Here is a 26,132-nt window from a genome sequence, read left to right as displayed (position 1 = left end):
TACGACTTGCTTGCTCAAGGTAAGTAGAAACAATCGTCTTTTCTACTATTGTATTGTATTTCATGAATTTTCAGGTTGAGTGTGTGCATAGTAACTTGTTTTTTAGGCTAATATAGAAAGAAATCATGTGAATGTTATAAATATCTTAATCTTATAGCTTAATATTTGACTGTGGCTTAAAACAAGAAGCACGTGTCGGGAGTCACAAATTTTAGTTATTAAAATAATATAATCCAGGAAATAGGCCTATTTCACATTTGATTCAATTTAAATGAACATCAAAATTATATTAAATTTACTTGTCCTAAAAAGATTTAAAATTTAATCAGTTCATTGACTTTTCTTTATTAGTTTGTTTTAGTACCTATCTTAAGTTAATAAAAAAAACAAATTTAATCTTAACAAAAAAAAATTGCTATGTCACAAAAATTATTATTTATTTGTGTAAATGACTCATAATCCAATAGAAATTTGATCATCTCCTTTTAACAACTTTCTCTTTATTAAAACCACAGCCTCGTCTATAGGCGTAATGAAGCATACATCTGATAAATCTCCATTGTAATGCAAAAAAAAACAATATCATATTATTATATAGATAATATTATGCATATAGCTATGAACTCAATGGAAAAGCAAAAACTTAAATTTGTATCAGTAGATAAGGACGATTAATATAAAGATTCTTACAAACATAAAAAAAAAACATTTCAGTCCTTATTTTCTTCTTTTTCGTAAAATCCATGATTAATAAAGTTTTTAAAATTATTGAACTAGCTAAGCTCACAGGTTTTTTTCGTGTCTAAAAGGCAACCCCACAAAACTCTAACTTGGTATACCTAATTTAATTATGTGATATAAATACCTATTATGTGATTTTCTGTGTAGTTCATAATTATGTACATATCCGACTTCTGGATCTAAACTTTATAAATGTATTATTCATTATTTATCTTACTAAGTAACTACGACTAATAAAACTTCGCGCTCCGGAATATATAAACCGCATATGAAAATAGAATTTATGGATCCAATACATTTCCACTTATCATAACAAGATCGATTGTTTTGCTATCCAATCATGAATTATTTACAGACTAATAGTTCAACTTCTTTCAACAAATTCAAGTACTTTTATCTTAATATATTTATATAAATCTCGTGTCACAATGTTTGTCCTCAATGGACTCCTAAACCACTTAACCGATTATAATAAAATTCGCACACCATGTGCAGTTCAATCCAACTTGAGAGATAGGATAGTTAAAACATGTAGGTACCACGGGCGAAGCCAGGGCGGACCGCTAGTATATTATAATTCGGTTGCTTGGAAGATATTGCTTTTTAGCAATTAGGTTGCTTTAAAAAAAGGCGAATTTACAAACATTCACCTTTCATTTCTATAGATTTATTTTTATTATCTCATGCTGTTTACAATCTGAAATCCTATAATATGTAAAAAGGAACCTACTAGAACTTAAGAGGAAGGTTTATTTTGGTTTCCGTTTTTGGGACTCGACCAAAGTAAGTTTCGAAAATAAAAAAATTAAATTTACATATGCGAAACAACAACAACTTTTCATTTCTCTAGAAACGGGTTCGAATCTCGTCCATTGCTCATCGCGGGGTCATTGGGCCATTGGTTGGGACAATACATATTTAAATATTGAGGATATTGGTTCCGTATATTCGTTTTTTTGTCTGATTTTTTTTACAGTCTAATCCCTACTTATTAATTAATACGTCTAAGGAAATCTCAGAAAAATGTGTAAATTAGAGACAACCATAGTGGAAAGCAAAATTTTTAAAACCTTCTTAATAATAATTAATCATCGACTTTTGATAGAATAGTAATTTTACCTTTCTAAAATATTTTTTAATCGTTTTACAAAAGCTTTGCTTCTACGGTGCATTGCATAGAGCAGCGCTACAGATCTGTTAGGTTTTAGCTCGGGGTTTTAGCCATACAGTTTAATAATAGTATATCAGAATTATGAAAGATGTGAATAGTGTTCCATAATATGAAAAATATTTGAAAAATATGATCCCAAATCTATTCTCACATATTTGCAAAAGGAAAAGAATAGATATCAAAGAAATGGGTGAACTTTCACAAACGAAAACAGTATTTTTACCTGTTTGATGAAAAGAAGACATGTTTGATATTTGAATACAAACAAAATAAAATGTATATCAATTTTCGCTTATCTCTCTTTGTACGGAACTCTAATAGTGCGTAGGACTACCATTATCGAATTGTACCTACATCTTTATAATGATCACAACATATTCAATACAATAAAGCTCATAATTGCGTGTAATAAATCTTATCTTTCATCTTAAATATAGTCAAACATTTCCTAGTAGTGTTTAGAAAATTGGAACATAAAAGCTTTCTAAACAAGTTAACTAATTAGTCATTGTTTTTATTTATTATGACTCTAACGGGTTCCTTTTATTTTGTTATGGAAGACGTATTCACAAGCTGCTGTTGGTGTATTTTTTAATATAAAATATATTTCGGCCTTCTAGAATATTTTTTCAGACTCTACAAAATTCCTATCAACAGATATGTGTCACTACAGGCTCCCATACAATTTAGGAGTTAGGCATTCGACTCTAATCTAGTGATGAACTAGGTATATCTAAGTAGATATACATATATAGTGATATTTTTGTTTCTGGTTACCTTTTACCGTGGTTGCCTGCTAGAGATCACTATTAAGTGATAAGGCCGCCAAATTAGTTGTACTCTGTTCTTTCTGTAAGTAGTTCTAAGGTTTCCTATTTGTACAACTATTAAAGTGTACAATCAATTAATAAATAAATATTGCCCTTATATTGTAGACGTGTACACGTTCATAGAAAACAAACTCCAATGAGGATTATGATGATTCCGTGTTGTTGCAAATATTATGTTGCGTGACTAGTTACCATTACGAAGCATTCCAATGTCGATTATTATTAATGAACATGGAAGTTCAACAAACCCTTTACATTCCATGCTATCCTGGTACATTGTTTTGACTTTTCACCTTGTTTTATAAACATGTGCATTGCAATATAAATAAATATACAACAACCGGAACGCAGAAAATGTGCGCAGAACTGAAACGGAAACACGTATTTAACTTATGTTTGTTGAAGCACTTCCTAAACTAGTATTAGAAATTGAATATACCCTATGTATTTTTACTTTATAAATGTATGATATTATTATGTAGACAATTGAAAATATTGTTGTAAGTATGTACTTATACCGGTATAGGTAGTATTATTTTATCTGTGAATTAAAAAAAACCGTTAGGTACCTAAGTGGTATGAAATGCTGTATTTTTATAAGAGATGAATAAGTAAATATTGTTAATTGTAAATAAAGTAGTTATAAAAAAGTGAAAACTAAACACGTCTGATATACAAAGCTGCGTTTCAGACTTTCAGCCAACCTCACTCAGTATGAATGTATTGGTCTAGACATAGAATACTTCGATTCTGTGCTGCCCTAGTACCTGTTGTTTTGGTTTGCAGGCTGTGTATCGAACAAAAAAACATCACAAACAAAACATACACCATCTACTATAAAAGGAGAAAGCATATTGCGGTATTAACTTAATATTTATGACTCCAACAGCATCTTTTTCCTTATCAAATGACTATCAAAATATTTGGGGATGATGTCTCGAAGGCCACCCTTGATCCTAGCATTGGCGGCTCGAGGCCACTCTAATAAGGCTCGAGATGTTATTACCAATATTGTATGTATTCCCTTTTGATGCGACCTTGGTCTGCGAAAATGCTTTCTGAACCACGTATCCCTTGCAAAAAGGGATATATTATTATAATGACATTATTTGTGAAATTAAAATGTATACTCGTTTTTTTGCGATCTTTATGTATCGCATTGACATTTACAGAGATTCCGGGGGCTGAGGGATTAATTCGATAGAGCCGGCTGCACGCACGAAAAAACATGACTTATGCGGCGTTACCTCGCTCTGAGGCGTTCCATGTAAGGCTTGAAGTGCAAGCGAGAGCGCGGAACGAGTGACAAAGAAGCACAATCGGACGTTGTCACGTTCAACTATCGTCAGTAAACCGACTTTACAGACAACCAATTTTTTTACCTATAAGCTTTTGCTCAATATTTCTATCGTTCATTGTAATTTTCTCAATAATATTTACAAATAATAAATACCTATGTAGACGCTACGGAAAATTGTTTTATGTGCATCCTATTTCCCTTTGGTAAATGGTAAAATAAAGCAATATAAAACTAAGAAAATGGCTTTTAAAATATGTATTTTTAGTTTTTAACTCAGTTGACAATTGACACTACCTTCTGTCTGTGTCTTATCTATTTTCTGGCTGCAGTTACATCGTAGGCGATGATATATGACGTTGATTTAAAGAAGCTTTCAAAAAAGCTTTCCTTATTTTAAGCTTTCGCTACCAATTATACCTATTTTAAGTGTTCAGATGTGAATATTGTCTAAAGGAATTTTAATATTATTTGTTATTAAAACGTTTAAACATAATTTATAATTAACCCTAGGTACTAAGGTAAAAAATAGATTTTTTTTTGGGGAACCAAGTTTTTAAATTGGTCGAGTTAATAAATTGGTCGAGTTAATTTCATAAACTTATTAGCAAAACGCATTAAATCGTAACAACAATCATAACACTAAATCTTTATAATATTAGGTTAAAAACTTCTGGGTATTTAAAAAATTCAAAGAACCGAAGGACCAACATCTACTAGAACCTCCAAAACAGTCTGACAATAGTCGGATCTCATTACGGTAGGACCGTAAAAAATTCAATACTATTACCCGTACAGTCACCTTCTTCAGACTGTTTCCAAGATATTTGATACTGCATATTATTATCACTGGTGTAATAAAACTAAATGCTCTCTTTTCGAAGTTCATTGCTTCAGCTTTATAGCTCTTATACATTTATGATACTCTGATAAAATAGAATTATAGTGATAATTTCTTCACACTTTTTGAAACCACAAGAACATGAAGAAGCAGCAAAAATACTAAAATTTCAACTCGATTATAGCTTAGCTTCGCTAAATAATTTAATTTGCATATTTAACCCCTTATTGCATGAATTATTAAGGAGATGAAATAAAAAATATTTTTTTGCAAAAAAGTGTTTATTAGACCTTACATTATGAGATCAATTTGAGGAAAAAATTATTTACTTGTATTATAGAAAATATGAAACAACAATATGGAATCAACCAAAGCTAATAATATTATTACATTGATCACATAACATAACTTTTAGGTAGAACTCACACTGTTGACCCCTTGAACCTTGAACCCTTTAAATAAAAACGAAAAATACAACAAATTAGGTACGCATAGCTGAAACAGTATTTGACTCAAGTCTCCATAATACAATACTTATTTTATTCTGTCTAGGTATTTCGTGTACATCTATTTGAAGCTTTTTATTATCTCATCATAAAAATGACACTAAGCATAGACTATAAATTTCCACCCAAGTAGACATCAGACAAGGGTTAATTTTATCTTCATTTTCTCGCATTTACACTCATGGGATATAATAACAAATTCAGAAAGGTCATTGCCATTTTATACTTTCTTAGGAAACCTAACAAAGTGGTTATTCATTTCTTTGGTACATAAAAGAAAGAAATGCTTGGGAAATCTTATAATTTTAATGTTGCGTATAATCAAGTTTCACATTCAAAATGTGTAATAGGATTTCAAAGGATAATATTTCTACGCAGTAAATCAGAATAATTTTTATATGAAAGGACGTATTTGCAATTCTTTTAAAAATAAACATCGTAGATATTGTAATTATATGTCGATAGGCATAATATGTACATACATATTATTTCCAGCTTTTTTTGTAGGTTGCTACCTTTTTGCACATCGGACTCATTGTGAAAATAAAACGTAATAATCACGAGGATTTTTATGAAAATAATAATAGATTAAAAAAACTAAAAAACACGCTTTTAGTTCGGTTTTCTATAAAACGCGTGTTTTTTATTCTTTTTTAACTATTTTTTATTTTATCAAATTAGTGTATTGTCATCGGTCCTAAATAAATCTACAAAGTTTGAACGAAATTTGGCCGTTTAAAGTGGGTCAAAATCGCGCCCAAAGAAGTCGGTTACAAACTTACAAACATACAGGTGAAGCTAATATAAAGCGTGTAAATGAGTTTTTCGCAAAAAGCTGATATCGACCGTGACAGGACTCGAACCTGCAATCTTCGGATCCGAAGTCCGACGCCTTATCCATTAGGCCACACGGTCTTGTTTGGGATGTTCTAAAAATAGATGCAATTTTAACACCTAGTGCCTAAGAATTTTCTACCTTACATAGTATGGGAAATATCAAATACCTGTAAAAAATATAGGTTATATTAAAACACAATGTGTACTTATTTATTTATATAATAACTTCCGATAGAAACTTTATAATTAACACGAGCAAATAAAAATAATTTTCACTCAACTAATAGCGATGTTTAATGAATAATTATTCTGTGATCGAGAAAGTAAAAATTATAAAATTTAAAACGTAAGTACCATTGTAACAAAAAGTAAATAAGTGTATTAATTATGATCTTTTGAGTATTATTATTCATTATTCAAAGTAACAATCAAATGAATCAATGTCCTAGTTTTGAAGCCCAGTAACTAACTAGCTTTCTGCTGTAGTTGCTTAAATTAATATTATTTTAGGACGAAGGTTAGGACCAAAATCCAAAGTCTTGTATTTTTTGTGGTGTTTTGAATATTGAGATAGCAAAATTACCATAATTCGTTGTCAAGAAAAAGAAATACAATAATAATAAAAAACGAAAAATAAAAAAAGGGCCTGAGAAAGTACATTTGGCACAAAACCAAAACAATGGGGACTAGGAGAGCATGACCAGCGAGAAGGTGGGACACCCCGAATACGTTGGAAAGAGGGTGCAATGTCGAGCCCCTGTTTCCATTAATACTAAAATATGAACTTTAGGCTCTTAGCATGAAGATTCAGATTGAACTACTGACAAAAACTTTCGTAGCCTGCAAACAATATTGCTTTTTCATTCCCGCATATTCTACACCAGGGTGCATTTTCGTACATTGACATCAGCTGCTACAAATGTAGGCCATTAATTTTATTTCTTAATAGAAAATATAAAATCCTTAAATAATAATTAATTAATAAACATTTTAAAGGTTAGTTTCAAGAGAAATGATTATTAACTGTTTATATTTTAATCTCATTACACCTCTACGTAGTACCGTAAAATTATGGTCTAGTCAAAAAGTTTATGTGAATACATCCCTAATTGAAGAAAGTATACACCGACTTGCACAACGGACTACAAACTATTGACTACAATATCTTGAGCCTATTGTTTCCATATATATTATATTGATATATAAAATAAACTAGATAGGAATGTATTTAAAAAAATATGTAAGAAAATAGAAAAGAATTTCACTCTTATTGGCAATTTTGTTGCAAAAAATATAGATTAGGTACATTAATTTTATAAATTAAATTGAATTTATGAAACAGTAGTAATCAATTATTAAGCACGTGGTATTTCCATTGTATTAACGCGATTTTCAAAACAAAATAGAAAAAAGAATTTCCCGACCGTGACAGGACTCGAACCTGCAATCTTCGGATCCGAAGTCCGACGCCTTATCCATTAGGCCACACGGTCGATGTCTGAGGTGCTAAAATGTCGTTATAAAGATAAATACATTAAAATGAGAATACCCGAAATTTTGGGAAAGAGCTGTTGACTTTGGGAAGTGATTTTAAAAGTAAAAGCGAAAGTTTGCCACCAAAAAAAGGTGTGAATCAAATTAAAACAGACCAGTATTTATCGAAATACGGTTTAAATAAAGATACTTTAAAACCTGTAATTTAGTAGTTAGTAAGTATTATTGTGTAAAACTTTCATATTCTTGTTTTCACGAAAAACTAATGTTTATAAACAAAAAAATATTTCTTCTTTAATTGCCTTTATCTCGATTAAATACAAACCATAGTTATTCCTACTATCTAATTATACTAGAGATTGTTAATACATGTACAAATATAACTGTACAAAAATTATATTTTATAGATAAGAACAATAAATACCAAATTACATGTATTTTAAGACCTACAAATACTCAAACCTCAAAAGAAGTAAGCAGAGCAATTTCGATTGCACCATATTTTTCAATAACCAAAATTATTTTTAAATTGACCTTAGAAGGTGGATTTTGAATATGCGAATATGTATTTGTATTGCATAACGTTTGTTGCTAATTCCTTTTTATTATTTTTTGATATATCTTCGTTTTTACTAAATATTTATAAAACAAAGTCGCTTTCTCTGTCCCTATAATATGTCCCTTTGTATGCTTAAATCTTTAAAACTACGCAACGAATTTTGATGCGGATTTTTTTAATAGATAGAGTAATTTAAGAGGAAGGTTTTAGTATATCATTTATTAGGTTTTTGAAATAGCGGGCGAAGCCGCGGGCGGTAAGCTAGTATGCAATATTTCAAAGTTATGTAATTTAAGTATCATTCTTAATAGATTAATGCCCATAAATATAATGATTTAAATTTATAAACAACCAAGAAGTTTCAAAAATTCATAACAACTAGATACATATAAAATATAACTATCTAACTTATTTTATTGATTTGATTTTTATTGAAAAAAGTGTATTGATAAAAAAAATAACACAAATTAATAAACACAATAAAACTTAACTATATTGTAGTAAGTAATTTTAATGTTATTTCATCAACGGTTAGAAATTGATTATTATCAATTTCTAACAAGACAAGAAATATCATAATTCTTTTGATCTTTAATTAATTTCTTTATTTTTGCTACCGCTTGCATTCTGTAATCTCAAAACTACGAAATAGTTATGATGATCTCAGAAATTTCATAAAATACCTATATATTATGTAATTTTTCCTCAAAACAATTGAAAGTTATATTTTCACGTAGACATTCAATTTGATGCTAAAATATAGGCTTGCAAAACAAATGTATAAAATAAATAATAAAACAAATTACACTATCGCTATAGTACCTGATTATCTTCTTTCTTTTATTTATGTAGACTGCATCTACGCATTTCTGTATTCCCTCGAACTGCATCCTTGATACCAGGACCTTTTTATTACACATTTAACCTTCTTATTAAGGTATGATCTTAGATCATTAAGTAATGGATGGAGCACGCTGGCAAATGTTCTAACTAAAAGGCTTATTACACTACCCGATATGAAGGGCCCTGCATCTAGGGTGGGCGTGTTCCCTAGTTAGTGTGGCGCTTATTACACTTCTCTGCGAATTGGGCCCTAACTCAGTTTATACGCGAATGTCTAGAGAGATAAACGTATTGTTGCATTTTACATTATGCCGCCGTCAGTATCGAAACTTCAAAAAGTTGCTGTAGCAGTGGCAACCGTTGACGCAATAACAAATATTAAAAAAGAAGAGAAAGATCTGGGTGAAAGAGTATTTGCGGTTACGTGAAAAGCTTTCAAATATGCAAATACTAAGCGTGCTTGAACCGGGAGTTTTAATGAATTAATTAGAGTAGGTGCAGAACAATTTGAACACTTGTTGAGTTTTAAAACAATTAAATAAACAATTGATTTAAACAATTTATTTATTTGTTAACATGGCGGTGTGATCACAAACATTTGGAACTTCCCTTTTAAGTTATATAAACCTGTAGTAGGGAAGTTTGGTGACACCTTACATACAAAAGCAGCCACTCCACGCAACAGTCGCGCGGCAACTGAGCTCCCTAACCGCCCTAAACGTTATTACATCACCCAATCTGCAGGGCGCTTAGGGAGCTAGGCAGATCGGGCAGACCCGATCGCCCTAAATCGGGACACTAACTCCCTAAGTCTTATTACACCACTCTTAGTTAGGGTTAGGGTCCCTAAAAATTGGGTGGTCTAATAAGCCTTTTTACTTTCTGCCGATTTTGGTGCGGGGAGGGTAACTCACACTTTGAAAAACAATCACACATTCACAAAAATAATTTGTGTCTTTACAAACTCAAACTAATACAAAATTGGCAGACTAGCATGTTTTTGCACACATACATCGATTACACAGAAAAATCTCTGTACATATACGTAATAATACAATCGCTCTAAAGGGATGTAACCATATCGATATTACAAAAATAATAATTTTGTTGAAATTAAAAATAACATTAATATTATATTCATAAAAAATACTACATAGGTCATTTTTAACGTTTTCATCATTATTATATGCATACGAAAAAACAATAAAACGCCATTTTATTTGTATTTGAATATGTATTTATTCAACACATCACATATTATATTCAATAAAATAAATATCGGTACAGAAATTTTTATTGAAGTGAATACTTCTTTAGCGGCGTTGGGTATAAAATCTTAAACTCGCGTCAGGTGACGACAGACTTTTTTTTAGCCCTTATATTCCCAGCGTAAGACGGATACCATTCCAAAATATCAAACATGCTGAACGTTAATAATCAAGTTTTCACTTCTGCCGGCACTCCCGGAGTGCAACCTGTCTTTTTTTTGAAGTGAAAACTTCTTTAGCGGCGTTGGGTATAAAATCTTAAACTCGCGTCAGGACACGTGACCTGATCGAAAAAGCGTAAGACGGATGGATATCAAACATGCTCAACGTTAATAATCAAGTTTTCACTTCTCCCGGCACTCCCGGAGTGCAACCCGTCTTTTTTTATTTCTGTACCAAGGTGTCGCTACAGATATAATAAAAATTGTAATTCGATTTTTTGTAAATCTGAAATATACGCAATATTAATACATACATATAAACAAATTACATAATAGAAAGGTTACAAGATTAACATTACAAAAAAACGGCTAAGTGCGAGTCGGACTCGCGCACGAAGGGTTCCGTACGATTAAAATGTTCTGCCAGTTAAAAGTAGCCGAGCGTAAATTTTAATAAATATATACAAGATTTACAAAATAAACATTATACTCCTTTTTATGCAGTTGTGTAAAATTGTAATATAATAAAGATTAATTCTCATCTCATTTCAAATTATACTTAGAAAAATATTTTTTTATCGACGTTCAAGTTAAAAGCAGTCCGTCACTAAGAAAGTCGTAAAAATTTACGACCTTTTCAGCGACGATTTTTTAAATTCAACTCTATCACTAAGTTCATAAAGATTAAATTTGAATTTCTCTTCAAGATAGTCTCGCTACATCAGTTTATAGTCTCGTGGGGAGTGCGGTTCAATATCGCGTTCTAAATTCAACTTTATCGCTTAGTTCATAAAGATTAAATTTGTATATTTTTTCTTCAAGATAGTCTCGCTACATCACTTTATAGTCTCGTGGGGAATGCGGTTCAATATCGCGTTTTAAATTCAACTTTATCTCTTAGTTCATAAAGATTAAATTTGTATATTTTCTTTCCATGATAGTCTCGTGAAGCCGCATCAATGATCGAGTAAACACATGACTCGATTATTTGTCTTGATCATATCGCTAAACGATACATCGACGATTATTAGAAATTGCATTTAATTAGAAATGTACGTTAAAAAAATAAAAAAATATACACAAATGAAAGGTTATTCCATCTTTTTTAATATTCGACATGTTTGAATTGCTTCTGCAAGACATGACAGTGCAAAACGGCATTTTTAGCGGAGCACTCGCAGACGTCCTTTCGATGTTTTACGAATACGCAGAGTGTTCGTAATCGATTACGCAAGTAGTTTTTATGAAAGCATAAGATTTTTCGATTCGAATAATCTTATACCTCGGCAAAAGGGGAAACGCCTGCGTGTGTTATCCATTACTTAATGATCTAAGGGTATGATATACCTATGTGTAGATAATCTCAAACCATGATGTAATTAATCTTGCGATAAGTTATAACTATTGTAGTGACCTCATTTGTGAAGAAAAAGGATCTTACATAGATACCATTCTGAGGTTGGTATTTTTGAAACTATTAAAGAATTTTGTAATAAAATATAAAGAAAAAACCAAAGAGGTTTTCATAAGAAATAAATTACCTAATGCTTACAGCTTATGAGGGCTGGTTCTTACCTTATGTTATCCAATATTCACCTTCTTAAGCTAATTTAGTTTACTTAATAATATATTATATATTTATTATGACCGAGTCAACAAACCATCACCGATTAATATTTTAAAATAATACTGCGTGTTGTATACAATTACCACAGTTAGGGGGCGTCCATAAATTACGTAAGGTATTTTTTTTTTCAATTTTTTGAACGCCCCCTTATAAGTACCTTTCTCTACCAAGCCACACGAGGAGATAAAGGATTAATCATGTGACCACACGTGATCCTTACTGTGGTATGTTTATAAAACTAATGCTAATAATAATAAAATTCAATGAGTAATTACATATTTAAGTGCCTCTAAATAAGGTGCAAATTATTAAATGTCATATTTATCTAGTGATTTTATCATCAATTATTGATCAACACAAATCCTATGCAAAAAGTGAAGTTGTGTATAAAGTCTGTTAGAAAGAGCATAGCATTTTGAATTTACTAAAGAAGAAGGTACCTGAATAATTGTCTAAAATTAAGGAAAAAATTGATCTTATTCGACCGTGACAGGACTCGAACCTGCAATCTTCGGATCCGAAGTCCGACGCCTTATCCATTAGGCCACACGGTCGTTGTGCTTTAAGACGAAATAGGGCATCGTTTTCCACAGACCGAGCCTCCCGCTGTGACGTCATGCCACGTCACGAGGTTATTCGCCTAGCGACCTTGCTAGGCGCAGTACCGCACATTGCATGATGTGTGAACATCCGTCAACACGATAAATGCCTATTGTACACATCCAGCGAACTCATGTCGTCCTAGTAGAGGAAATATCGTTCCTTTGTCCCTAACAATTGCCGTAAAACCGCAAAGTGGGGTGGCGCTGGTTGTTTCATTGTACAATTGGTAGTGTCAAATTGATTCGATAACGACATAACGATGATATTTTTTTTTATCATCATAATATATTAAACTCGATAAAACGCATTGACTTTGTAACGTTTTTGAAAAATTTACATTTTAAACTTCATAAATGTTTAAATCTAATGTAAACAAAACGGCTGATATATTTTCTTATTTTTGCTCTACTTTCTTAGAAAAGTTGAAAAAGTTAAGTCAGTTTAAAACAGATGAAAAATAAATTGTTTGAAAATTGACTTATCATCAAAAAAAATGTAGAGAAATTTTACAGAATTTTTTTTACTTAACTAAACTTTTTTAAGATTATTTTTGTTTTCTGTCACGAAAATATTTTCAGATTTCGAGATGAAATTAACGCAGACACAATTGATACAATCTATTTTGCAAAAAGCTGGATGAATAAAAACGGGGAACAATGATCGAACACGTCCCCCAACTAGTTTCATACTTATACCAGGAATACATAAAATACTGGAGAGTACGTAAAGTAGACAAAATCTGCAAACGTAGCCTTTATATGGAGTTGTTAAAGTTGAAATTTGTTTGACTATTGCCTACCACAATAAAGATAATATAGTTAACATAGCGCAGCGTCACGGTTGCTATGGTAACCGTTCCCAAGACTACGCACGAATACAAAAATTTCTACGCACCATATTGCATTGGAACAAGGTCTATGTTCGAGCGCAAATTGTACGACGGAGACAAAAGGTTCGGAATGCCATGAGCCATCTCTATTGTTAACCTCTCACTGCACTCTGTGTTCCTAGTAAAATTGTTACGTCATCATTGCAAAGTTGTTCACAACGCAGTGGAACTTTTTTGGGCAAAGCTTTCGTTTCTTTTTTGTTTTGGGCATTTTTGGTTAGGTATTTTATATTTCCTTTCAGAGTTGTTAAGGTAAAGCCAATTTCGCTACATTTGGATAAGATACTTATAATTTGTTCAGTTTATCTGTTAGTTAAAATTACAAGAAATGAATGAAAATAAGTAAAAAAGTGTTAATATGCTAATTGCTATCAGCTATTAGATGGCTAACACCGTCAGTACCAAACTTTAGTAGTGATCGGGAGTTTCAAAAAAAGAAAGGTGACTTTATTAGCAAGTCTTGAAACTATCTTTCAAACTTTAACAACATTCTTTTGCCAAATAATTAAATTTTGCTTTTAGTTAAGATCATGTTTAAGATTTATAACATTGTTGTAATCAAATTACTTATCTATTTCTAACGATTATAATAACAAGATTAACAAGACTGTTTGTACAGGGGTTTTTGGATCTCCATTACTTGGCCAAATATGTCATCAACCCTGGGTATCACAAATTTGGGGCGTCACAGATTAGGTGTACGGACCCCACGCTCCTAATTCTCTCTATCAGCAGGATAGGGTTATTTGAAACCGCAACTTCAAACATTTGTATTGGACCTGCAGTCAATCCATATAGGTATTTTTGAACTTTACACAGAAACTATAATTTCAACTACCTACTAAAAATTGTATTTTGATTACATACAAAAGTATATAGCAGTAAATAATAATTTAATCCTTTTATGTACTTACTATACTCGTGGAGGATCATAATGCGATAAAATTAAAGTTAACGGTTAATATTAAAATGATAATTATTATTTTAACGATTAGGTATTAATTACTTTCTCACGAAAAATGGAATAAGTAGATAGAATTTTATACAATATACATGGCAGTAACTCAGTAATTCTGTTAGCACGAATAATCCATACTAATACTAATATACTAATACATATTATAAATGCGAAAGTAACTCTGTCTGTCTGTCTGTCTGTTACTCAATCACGCCTTAACTACTGAACCAATTTGCATGAAATTTGGTATAGAGATATTTTGATACCCGAGAAAGGACATAGGATAGGTTTTATCCCGGAAATCCTACGGGAACGGGTTTTTCTTTGAAAACGCGGGCGAAGCCGCGGGCGGAAAGCTAGTATAATATAAGATAGTATATTTAAATTTTAAATGTAGTTTGCATTTTTTTGTAAATTATCACTTATAATACCACAAGAGCTTCAAAATTATCGGGTATTTTCCGATAGGTTCGTTGCAACTTGCAAACAAATGAAGGAGTCAAGTTTTTAGTCAAGTTTAAAAAATCACGAGCACGAAGCGCGAGTGATTTTTCCTGAAAAACTTGACGACTTTGTTTGTTTGCAGGGAACCTTGAGGGAAATGCCAGATAATTTTGAAGCTCGTGTGGTATTCGGGAGATTATTTTTCCGTCCCAAATGTCGGCCAATAATTTCACAATTGAATTCAACCTGTCAGTTTGACGTCAACGACCAGAGAAAATTTTCAAAAAATTATCAGTATAATACCATGTAGGTTGTACCACGTGACGTCGAATGGTGCAATTCTATTGGTCGATATTTGGGTCGGAAAAATAATCACATTAAAAAAGTTAGGTAAGTTATTTCCGATGAAAGGGTGGTGCAATGATTTTGAAGAATGACCAAATTGAAATTTCTAATACATATTTATAATCCTGAAATCTATAAATAAACAAAACAAACAAATCTAATAAAATACTATTTATTTTAATACACAAATCACGAGAATCATTAAACTCGTATAAAAGCAATTGTTATTATTTCTGTTATGAATACTTAGAATTTCAATTATTAATCCGAATTGTGAATATTAATTATTCAAACGACCCAATATCACAAAGGTTAGGGAACGGACCAATTTCGGGGATTAAGTTTCATAAGCTGAGCTCAAAATTCGTAGTTAATTTAAACTGTAACCTAAATATTATTCGATGCTTGTAAATTCATTGTTTGAGATATTTAAGATAATTCAAGCAATTATTTTAATTGCAGATAAGATAAATATTAAATAACATAAATAACATTTGTGTTGTATTTAAGTTCCCAAATAATATTGTTAATGGAAGAGCAGATTTTATGGTAAAAAATATTTTTATTTCAATTTGGTAAACATCTTTTGGCAAGTAAAGGCAAGAAATAATGTTTATTTACTCGGTTGTAAGTATGTATAAGATAAACATATAACTACGCATATGTAATCTTCTTATATATAAAAATGAATCGCAAAATGTGTTGGTAAGCGCATAACTCGGGAACGGCTGAACCGATTTCGATAATTCTTTTTTTATTATATTCCTTGAAGTACGAGGATGGTTATTATGTAGAGAAAACGTAAATGTGTACCACGGGCGAAGCCGGGGCGGACCGCTAGTAATTAATATAATCAGTAACCCGAATAGAAATTCAACCAAACATGTAACTTTTTCATTGACGTCATTTCTTTAAGTTTGTTTATAAACACTTAAACCTGATAATATTATGTCCCTCCATAATTCAATAAAAACTAAAGACGTGTGACCATTTCACGTGCGAAAACCCATTAATTTTATTCACGTTTTAGTATAATTTAATGCAAACAAGTATGTAATTGAAGGAAAAAAACAAAACTCTGACATGTGTGATTTTCCCCGGGTATCATGATTAATAAAATGGTGTAAATAACTTCTACCTACTTATTTTTGAATATTCATATAAAAATACCTAATTTTAAGATTTTTTTTCTCTGTGTTGCTCTCGCATCGTTATACATACCTACATAATCAAAATCTCTTTTACTTAACTATTCATATAATAACTTGATGAATTGAACATTGTGCGTAAAACACATTTTCAGTATTTGATGGCCTTGCTTCATTTTACGAGATTAAGGGTCCATTTGCCAAATTATTTATTCAACAAAAGCCTCAAGCATCTTATGTTTCCCTAAGAGCTCAGAAATAGTACCAGGAAGTAAGGCCAGCGCGAAGGTTAACCGTTAGTTTGAGAAGAATGGATTGAGATCGTCCTTGGGCCTCGGAGGTCACGTCTCTGTGTCAACATCGCTGACGGCTAGTCGAAATTCGTTTCATTTTTACGATGAATTGCGGGTATTTGTAAGGGATATAGTCACAGACATGTCTGTGGATATAGTATTGTTAATTTGATTATCTTGTTTGTTTATAGGAAGAATGAACTTTATGAGCCTTTGTAAAGTAACAAACTATTAGTTAATTTACAATAAGTGTGTGTTATTTTTGTAACATAGATTATATTGTGTAGGTATTTAACATTTTCAATAAAAATGTTTACTAAGAGCAATAAGGCAGCCGTTTTCCTATCCTCGCAGAAATCATCAAATGCGCGAGAATAAAATAATTATCAAAAAAAGGTTTTTTCAATTTTCGCTACCATTTTCTCAATTGTTCATTCAGTTAAAACTTTCTGCAATATTATTTAAACACAAATTGAAATCGGTAAATGTCTTATGCCCTTAAGGCCAAATGAATTGGTAAACTTTTTTCCAACTCGGTCAAAGACTATCGTTAAAACTGTAACATAAGAACTCGTATAAAACAAACAGTGTAAGCCATATCCATTATCTATTGTCCAAGGGGGTGTGACAGGGCGACGGGGTTTACTAGCAAACTGTCAGATAGTGCACTGTGCAAGCCATTTCATTATAATACCTTGACATTATTGCACCTGGGTCGCATTGTTATTTTTAACCTACTTTTAATGGATTTGTTTTAAAGTCTCTTAAATCATAGATACTATTAATCGAACAGCTTTTATGTTTTTGGAGAAGGGACGCGACGCGACAATAATGTTAAACCGTTGTTGTATGATACAAGCATAGCATTCTTTTCATAGAGTTTCTGTGATCTGTGATTCTTTTCAAGAAAATCAAAAAATGTTTTTCCAGTATTAAGAAATACATATATGTTGTACGGGAACTTATGTTTTATAAACAAATTGTTTAAAAACTTTCGTACTGTTTACATTAATAACAATAAAGAAAACACTTTTTATAGAGCGTCTCTTTCCTATCAGGTTCACAACAAGCGTGCGCCACCTGTAATCAAAACATTGGGTACTAGGGCAGCATAAACGGTTAGCAAATATTATGTTCTTTAAAACCTCAATGTGTTCCCGGCTGTGTAGCGGACACGGTACTTGCACAGTACTGTATAGTTATCATTAGACATCGGATTATATGCATTTGCATATTTGCATATGCAAATGCATAAAACTCTCTAATTACGGCGTTAGTGCATATTATAGCCTTTTTCCCCAATCGTGCATATTTCGTTAAGTAGCGGGAGTTTTGATTGGTCGACTAACCTTTATTAGCCAATCAGAACGCTCAGCGAGTAAACCAACCCTATTTTGGCATGGTAAAATGGCAAAAAATTACAAAATGGGCTCCATTTTAAGTAATTTTTGAGCCATTCAAAATAGGGCTAGATTACTCTTTTGGGGCTAAAAACTTAAAACACGGGTTGAATTCCAAAAAAGGGCTAGATTTAGCCCGGAAAGATCTAAGGTGGCAACACAGGGCTCGCGGGTGACAAAAGTCACAAATTTGCGATCGAAAATTTGGTTAAAATGCTAAATTGTATATTGGCACAAAAACTATACTTAATTTCAAGAAAATTTCACTGGTTTTGTGCAATCTTTGATTTAAATTTAAAATTAATAAAGGATTTTTTATTTTGTATTGTGCATATTTTAGGCATATCAGTCGTTTTTAGTGCATATTTCGGCCTTTTTTAGTGCATATTTGCATGCATATTTTGGCATTTTGTTAGTGCATATAATCCGATGTCTAGTTATCATACTCCAATGATATTGAATTACATAAATTTAACCTTATGGAAGAATACTTCCTAATCAATTCTATATAATATAGATGCAGGGGCGTGCACAGAGTTTTTGGACAGGGTAGGCAGAAATATTGCAATGATAATAAGTCATAAAAACTAATATTTCATATTGCAGTACTTGATTATTATATTACAGTATTTGATTGGAGATACATAGTATTTCCGCAAAATAATGGAAAACATATCACGAACATAGGTCATATTATCTATAAAATAATTGTCAAAGTAGGTATGATATCCTAACTAGTATTCTATATTATGTAATTAATGATTAACTTTACCTTTGTGTATTACAAATTCCGGTATAGATCCATTTATAGATCGGCCTTTTTCCTATCACTCTCTGTTTGATAAAAGTTTATTCATAAAACAAAAATAAGAATTTTTCGTTAAATTAGGTATGCCTTATTATCTTACAAAATACACTGATGATATACATAATCTATTTAGTTACTCTCAAAACACTTCACTTGCAAATTGTCGTAGTAAACATTATTAATTTTCTGAAAAAACAAATTTAACCTCAAAGTAAACGTTTGTTATTTCCAAAACAAAACAAACGAATAATGATACTATTTGCAGAATATGGTCTTTACCGCTACAAAATTGTATACATTATCACACTTCTTAAATTGGTCGCATATTCAACTTCAGTTTCGACTTTCGATGTAGTTCTGAATTCGGTTCGTACCTAAAGGCCGCTGCATACGTGACGGGAAAATACCTCGGACGGGACGTGAGCGGGACGGGCACGTGATTGCCTCGTTCACAACGGGAACGTGGTGCAAACGCATACGCACCGTGACGTGATTCTGATCTAACGTGCTAGTGTTGTGAACAACGAAAGATGGATTTATAATAGTTTAATTAATAATATATTTAAGATTATTTATAATATTTAAATTTATAATAGCTGCTATAATTTTGTAATGGGATCTAGTTTTGTGTAATATAAAATTATTTATTGTAATTTACAATATATTTGCATGCTCAATTACGAGCCAGAATGTTTAAGAGTCTATGTAATATGTACCTGCCTAACATCTTTGTAATCTACATTCTGCAAATAAAATTATTTTGGCATTTTAAACATAAAATACGTAATTCAGAACACGATGAAGTGTCACAGGAATCATCATAGGTAAAAAGGACTATAGTTAGGAATACCACAATATTATATTCATTAAAATAACACTAACCGTTTTCACTGAATGATAATTCCACAGCAACTTTACGCCATAAATAATTTTTATATTTTGTGTCTAAATATTGTGGGTTCGCTATACTATACAACGCTGGATATGAGCGAACACATTCGATTAGTTTTTCGTCGTCCATTTTCGATACTTGGAAGGCGTCACTACTAATCTTTCCGGCACGAACGGAGCGACTGTGCATACGTAGCGAAATCACGGACGGGACGGGGCACGTGCGGGACGGGACGTGCTAAACATCGTCGGCGACGATATTTTTCCCGTCCACGTTCCCGTCCCGTCGATGTTCCCGTGACATATGCGTATTTGGATACATTTTGTATGCAACGATGTTTCCAAAACTTCCCGTCACGTCCCGTCCGGGTAAAATCCCGTCACGTATGCAGCGGCCTTTATTCGTATATCTTCGTAAAAAGACACTGCCTACCTTGTGTGTTTGTGTGCGTGGTTTTAATACATCAGTGTGCCGTGTTTATAGGCACGCACACATATAACATATGCGTAGACACGCAGAGCACACATATAAAAACTTAGACACGGATAGTTTGTGTCTTTGCCGTCCCGTGACGTACTGGGTCCTGTGGCGGCGCTAGTGCAGCGCATGAATAGTGACTTGAGCCGAGCCGGTGTTATAGAAATTAGATAATAATGCTACCAAAATACCGATAGATGGATCTAAAATATATTGCACGCCTCATAAGCGAAGCGTTGAGGTGGGTACTACTGTCGCTTCGCGCAAAACATCTGATTTTTCAAACTTAAAATGTCTTTATGTATCATACATTGCACTTGTAAGATAATACATACACACACATATTAAGAAAAAACACTATTTTTAACGTTCATGATATTTTTGATGTCATTTTTGTTATTTAAACTAGTTAAAAAACAGTTTAAAAAAGTTCTGTCTTGGACGTCCGTGTGTCTGTATGTGCGGATCCTTTTTCTTGTTAACACGATAGCGACCGAAATACTTTACTAATCGAGTCTTTTTTTTTCTCTTACGCTTGAGTATGCTCAGGAATAGAACCCTTTCATTTTTCAGGGTCTGATTCGATGTGGTTTAATTGTTATTAAATAAACAAAAATAATAATTAATAAATATTTATTAAAAAAAATTATGAGGCGTGCACTTTTGGATTTTCCAAATTTATTTGAAATATATTTTTATTTCATAACTACATTGCGCAATTAATAAAATTTAATGACGCTGTGAATTTCATTTATGCATTTTAAATATTGATCAGAGTTTGGTAAATGGTAGGGTAGGCAGTGTCTTTATGTCTTTATGGAATGCACGCCACTGTATAGATGTACGCATTGGGTTGTCTCAAGTGCATGAGTACGTATTCCGATGATACATTAATCAATGTTTTCGTAAAAAAGTGCATATTATATTGTGATGTGATTGTGTATTTGTCAAGTATCAATCACGATACGTGCAGTGAGACCCGTAGCTCGAATTTCGACCACCGTGCGATCCTAGTATTTCTTACAAGTCAATTTGAGATTGAAACATAATATCCGTAGATTACACAGGTCCATATTATTGAACCTTTATTTATATAGTATTTACCTGAATGGTCGCTATTAAAAATGTTGTGGGAACCATAAAAACGAACCCTTTTACATCATGCCCTTCAGCATGTATATTACGTTCCCTTCCAGGGTTTACAGCTTCATCAGAGCCCCAATTAATCATTGATGGATCTGAATACCTTGACACGATTGCCTATGTTCAGGTCGGGGGCTATTTGTGTAACCTACTTTCAAATAGATTGAAATATGTATGCATAATCGAATCGCTTTGACTGGGACGCATAAAATGTTGGTTTTCACACTTTTTATTATGTTGTCGACAATGAATATAAAGCATCATACTAAGTATTATTTTTCACGGATATATTTATTTATTATTTATTTTACTCTTTAATACAACTAAACAGTCTTAAATACAAAAATACAAAAAGCAAGAAGCAATATACAAAAAGCAAGAAGCAATTTAGTGTATTTGGCGGCTTAGCGTGAGTTGCCTGGAAGAGATCACTACCTGTAGTGATCTCTTCCAGGTAGTGATCTCTTCCAGGCAACCGAACAGGACAGAAGATAATCAACTCAATTAAGTTTAAATGTAATAGTTTTTTAGCGGGTTTTTTACGCAATTTTTTCGTTCGGTTAACTATCAAGATATTTAGAAAACTTTACAGCAAGCGTTGTGTAGACTGTAGTTTCTAAGCTAGTTCCTACTAGCCATAATAATTATTTTTCAGATTTATAAAGTGAAGTACAATAATTATGTCTTGTGTTGATACAGTGTGCAAGTATTAACTATTAAATTAATAATATACTCTTAATAGCTCTAATATTTACTCGTAGTGCAGTGGGAAACCACGTGTATGTATTCGCGGTAATGATAGCGCATTTGAATCTTAATTTTTATCAAGATATTATTCTATTCTTATATTTTAACGCAATTAAATATAAGCATATTGTTATAATTATCTTAACAAACTAAAACGAAACGTCACGTAAGGAAAATTTTAAAACACATACAAGATTTGAGACATTGGTACATTACGCTAAACCACTGCATATGTAATAATATAACAAATATCAAAATATTACATACCTACTTATCAATGCTTATAAATTATAATACACATAATTTGTAGCAAATGTTTCATTAGAAGAAAGTATATTGAGAACTTTAGTGCGTAAATTGTACACTATTAACAGTATTTAAATAAGACAAAAAAGTATCTTGCAATTATTATACACTTAACTTACATAAAACATTCTAACACCAAGTTACCAAAAATATACCACTTTCATGACCGATAAGACAACTCAAAGCGCAAATTACACAAATAGAAACATTTTTGTCTCAAATACATTGTCATTAATGAGAATGACAAGGCCACACCATTCACCGTTCATCGCTCTTTGACCTTACTCAATTTATTATTAGTATAATTAGTCAAATAAAAGTAATTTATCGTTTTTATTTACGATTGAATGATAGATTTTAAATGTTTTTGCTGATTGAATTATTGTTTATTACATTACGTTCTATTACTATAAATACTTAATTAATTATAATCCATACTAATATTATAAATGCGAAAGTAACTCTGTCTGTCTATCTGTTACTCAATCACGCCTAAACTACTGAACCAATTTGCATGAAATTTGGTATGGAGATATTTTGATACCCGAGAAAGGACATAGGCTACCTTTTATTGCGAAATATGTACCACGGGCGAAGCCGGGGCAGACCTCTAGTTAAGTATAAATAAAAAGTATGTTATGCTTCAGAAATATTAATGTTTTGATTGAGGACTTCCTGAAAAACAATCCTATCATATTTTTCTAATATAATCTCTCCTTATTCTAATAAAGAACATGTTGATTCGTACACAGCCTACTTCTTTACTTATGTCATACTAGATTTCCGCCCGCGGCTTCGCCCGCGTTTGCAAAGGAAAACCCGCATAGTTCCCGTTCCCGTGGGATTTCCGGGATAAAAACTATCCTATGTGTTAATCCAAGTTACCCTCTATATGTGTGCTAAATTTCATTGTAATCAGTTCAGTAGTTTTTACGTGAAAGAGTAACAAACATCCATAGATCCATACATCCATACATCCATACATCCATACAAACTTTCGCCTTTATAATAGTATTAAGATTAAGATATTATAAAGCTGGAGAGTTTGTTTGTTTGTTCGAAGGCGCTAATCTCAGGGACTACTGGTCCAATTTGAAGAACTCTTTCAGTGTTATATTATAGCCTATTTATCGAGAAGGGGTGGCTATACATCATCACGCTAAGACCAACAAGAGCGAATCAATGCGGGTAAAACCACGGAGCTCAGCATGTAATAAAGTAGCTTTCAGCTGATGAAATAATTTTGCAAGTCCTTTCAGTATTTTCGGAGCCTATTTACTAAGTAGTTCGCCTTTACATCACATAAATTTAAATATTTATACTATGTTGATAAAAGTAATTGATGAAGTTTTTTTATTTATAGTGTAATAACTAATAATCATTTTTAAAACTTTATGTTTAAACGACAGGTGAAATTAGGAGACACCCAGGAACCCAGACACCTTGTATAAACTAACCACCACATAACTAACACTTTAACATAGATACATTTATCTCGATGCACTTTAAGCTAATATTCATTTTCCATTAATTCTAAGAAAATTAATTATAATATTACGTATTACTAACTTAGATATTAATTTCCAGGCGTTTGTTTATATTACATGAATATTGCTTATTAAAAAATCCCGTTATATAACATTCCATCCCAATTAATGAAATGCCAAAATATTTAGAATTGCGCATACTTTTGTAGCAATGTGGCAATTAAATCTTTCTTTGTTTATTTCTTTACAAAAACTTGGCGAAGAAACACAATAAGTGTGGAAATAATTTACATTGTGTTTGAAAATAACCTTTTTTTATATGTGTTTGAAATTTAAATTTTTTTTATATGTGTTTGAAATTTGATAATTTTTTTTTATGTGTTTGAAAATACCTTTTCCCTTCTTGCACAATCCTATCAACGTTAAACCTTTATTATTAAATTAAAAATTTTTAAATCTAAATTAGAATTACATATCTCATAATTAGCAATATAATAATTTCAAAATTTAAAATATACTGAGAAAAAAGACATCCTAATTACCATTTAATATTACATATAATATGTACCTATTACTATTTAACATCAAGTTTGGAGCAATTGTTGTTTGTTGGTAAGTCACAATCTACGGAATTGCTATAGCATATAGCTATTCAATCGATGAGTACTTAGTTTAGATTATATATATGTAGTAACCTCCTTGCAATCACCTATTTGCCACTAGATGTTCATTAACTCTTATTATGTTAAACTATCTAGTTATTTGAATATACGTCCACGTTTGAATGACCGCCACACCTCATCCTATTAAAAATGAATCATTAAAATAGTTTATGGCATCATTATGTTTATAAAACACTCAATATTATTAATAGCCAATTCCCAGATGTTACAAGCTAATAACCGTTAATTTAAGATGTAGTATTGAATACTAATTTGAAACACGTTTATTTATCACGTTGTTTCGCATGTAACTGCTAGGAAACTTTGTTTAAGGATGTAATTTTTGAACTCGTATAAATTTTAAATAAATAAATTGTAATTTGCCGATTTTTATGGGAAATATTATGGGGAGGTACACATTTGTTATACAGGTCGATTTCATAACGGGTAATTACGTGATGAGCTTTTTGTGCCCTGTCTGAATGATGCAACAGGTCTCAAAAATTGTAACACGAGTATTTTTTTATGTTTAGTATTAAAAATACATAAAATAAAAAAAAGTAAGCAGATTTTTAATGTAATATCTACATTAACACACATAAACATTTATATGTTTGCACATAACTATGTATGTATTTAGAAATCTGTGGTTTACCTCTGAAATAAATAAATATCCTGGGTCCTGGTACACTAGGAAAAGGACTTCACTTTATTTATGCAAATGCAATGCCAACTTATCATTGCCTTAATAAACCCCACTAGTTATTGTAACATACAAACAATATAGAAATTTTCCATTTATCAATTACTTGTACCGCGAAATAAATAAAATTAGTCATTACCAGGTCCGTACTTCGTAACCTAACCTTAGGATGAGACCTAAGGTTAGGGTGGTGATTAGAGGCCCTAATATATGTGTTAATTATACCTAATAGTAAGTAGCTTCAATTCGCAGTTTCTTTCGTGTGCCTAGTAGACGTTGTGTTGTAAATTTGTAATCCAGTCTATAATTATTTTTATTGATGAGATAACCGAAAGTCGAAACACTTTTTTACGGATACAACTATTAAACATTTCTAAGGCATTTTGGTTTCGGGACTATTAGAGTTTAGACTAACATAAAGTTTAGAAATTAAAGATTTTTAACGGATTTTAACCGCGGTTCATTAATTATATATTATTTTCCCGACGTTTCGCATACTTAGCATCGAGCGTGTTCACGGGGAGACAGTGATCGTGGTCAGTCTTAAAATCCGTTAAATTCTTTAATTTATAAATGTATAATACTCGCGTAAAACAAACACTAATCCTAAAGTAAGTCCTATAAATTCATAGAATAGAATTGTTGATATATG

At 31.7% G+C, this 26,132-nt stretch overlaps 3 non-coding genes across 3 annotated transcripts; all 3 read right to left on the bottom strand.

Annotated features, from left to right (window-relative positions):
- Positions 1-6,228: 6,228 nt before the first annotated feature.
- On the bottom strand, positions 6,229-6,301 carry TRNAR-UCG (transfer RNA arginine (anticodon UCG)). The gene has a single exon. It is a non-coding gene; the product is annotated as a tRNA-Arg (tRNA).
- Positions 6,302-7,643: 1,342 nt separating this feature from the next.
- TRNAR-UCG (transfer RNA arginine (anticodon UCG)) lies at positions 7,644-7,716 on the bottom strand. Its single transcript has one exon. It is a non-coding gene; the product is annotated as a tRNA-Arg (tRNA).
- A 4,940-nt stretch (positions 7,717-12,656) lies between these two features.
- Positions 12,657-12,729, bottom strand: TRNAR-UCG (transfer RNA arginine (anticodon UCG)). The gene has a single exon. It is a non-coding gene; the product is annotated as a tRNA-Arg (tRNA).
- Positions 12,730-26,132: the final 13,403 nt, after the last annotated feature.

Source organism: Colias eurytheme, chromosome 21, assembly GCF_061535395.1.
Source record: "Colias eurytheme isolate Ceu_HAF_F1 chromosome 21, ilColEury1 Martin Lab GWU primary, whole genome shotgun sequence".
Taxonomy (NCBI): Eukaryota; Metazoa; Arthropoda; class Insecta; order Lepidoptera; family Pieridae; genus Colias; species Colias eurytheme.
Note: the sequence above shows the minus strand (reverse complement) of the source record. Positions and strands in the feature narration are given on the sequence as shown.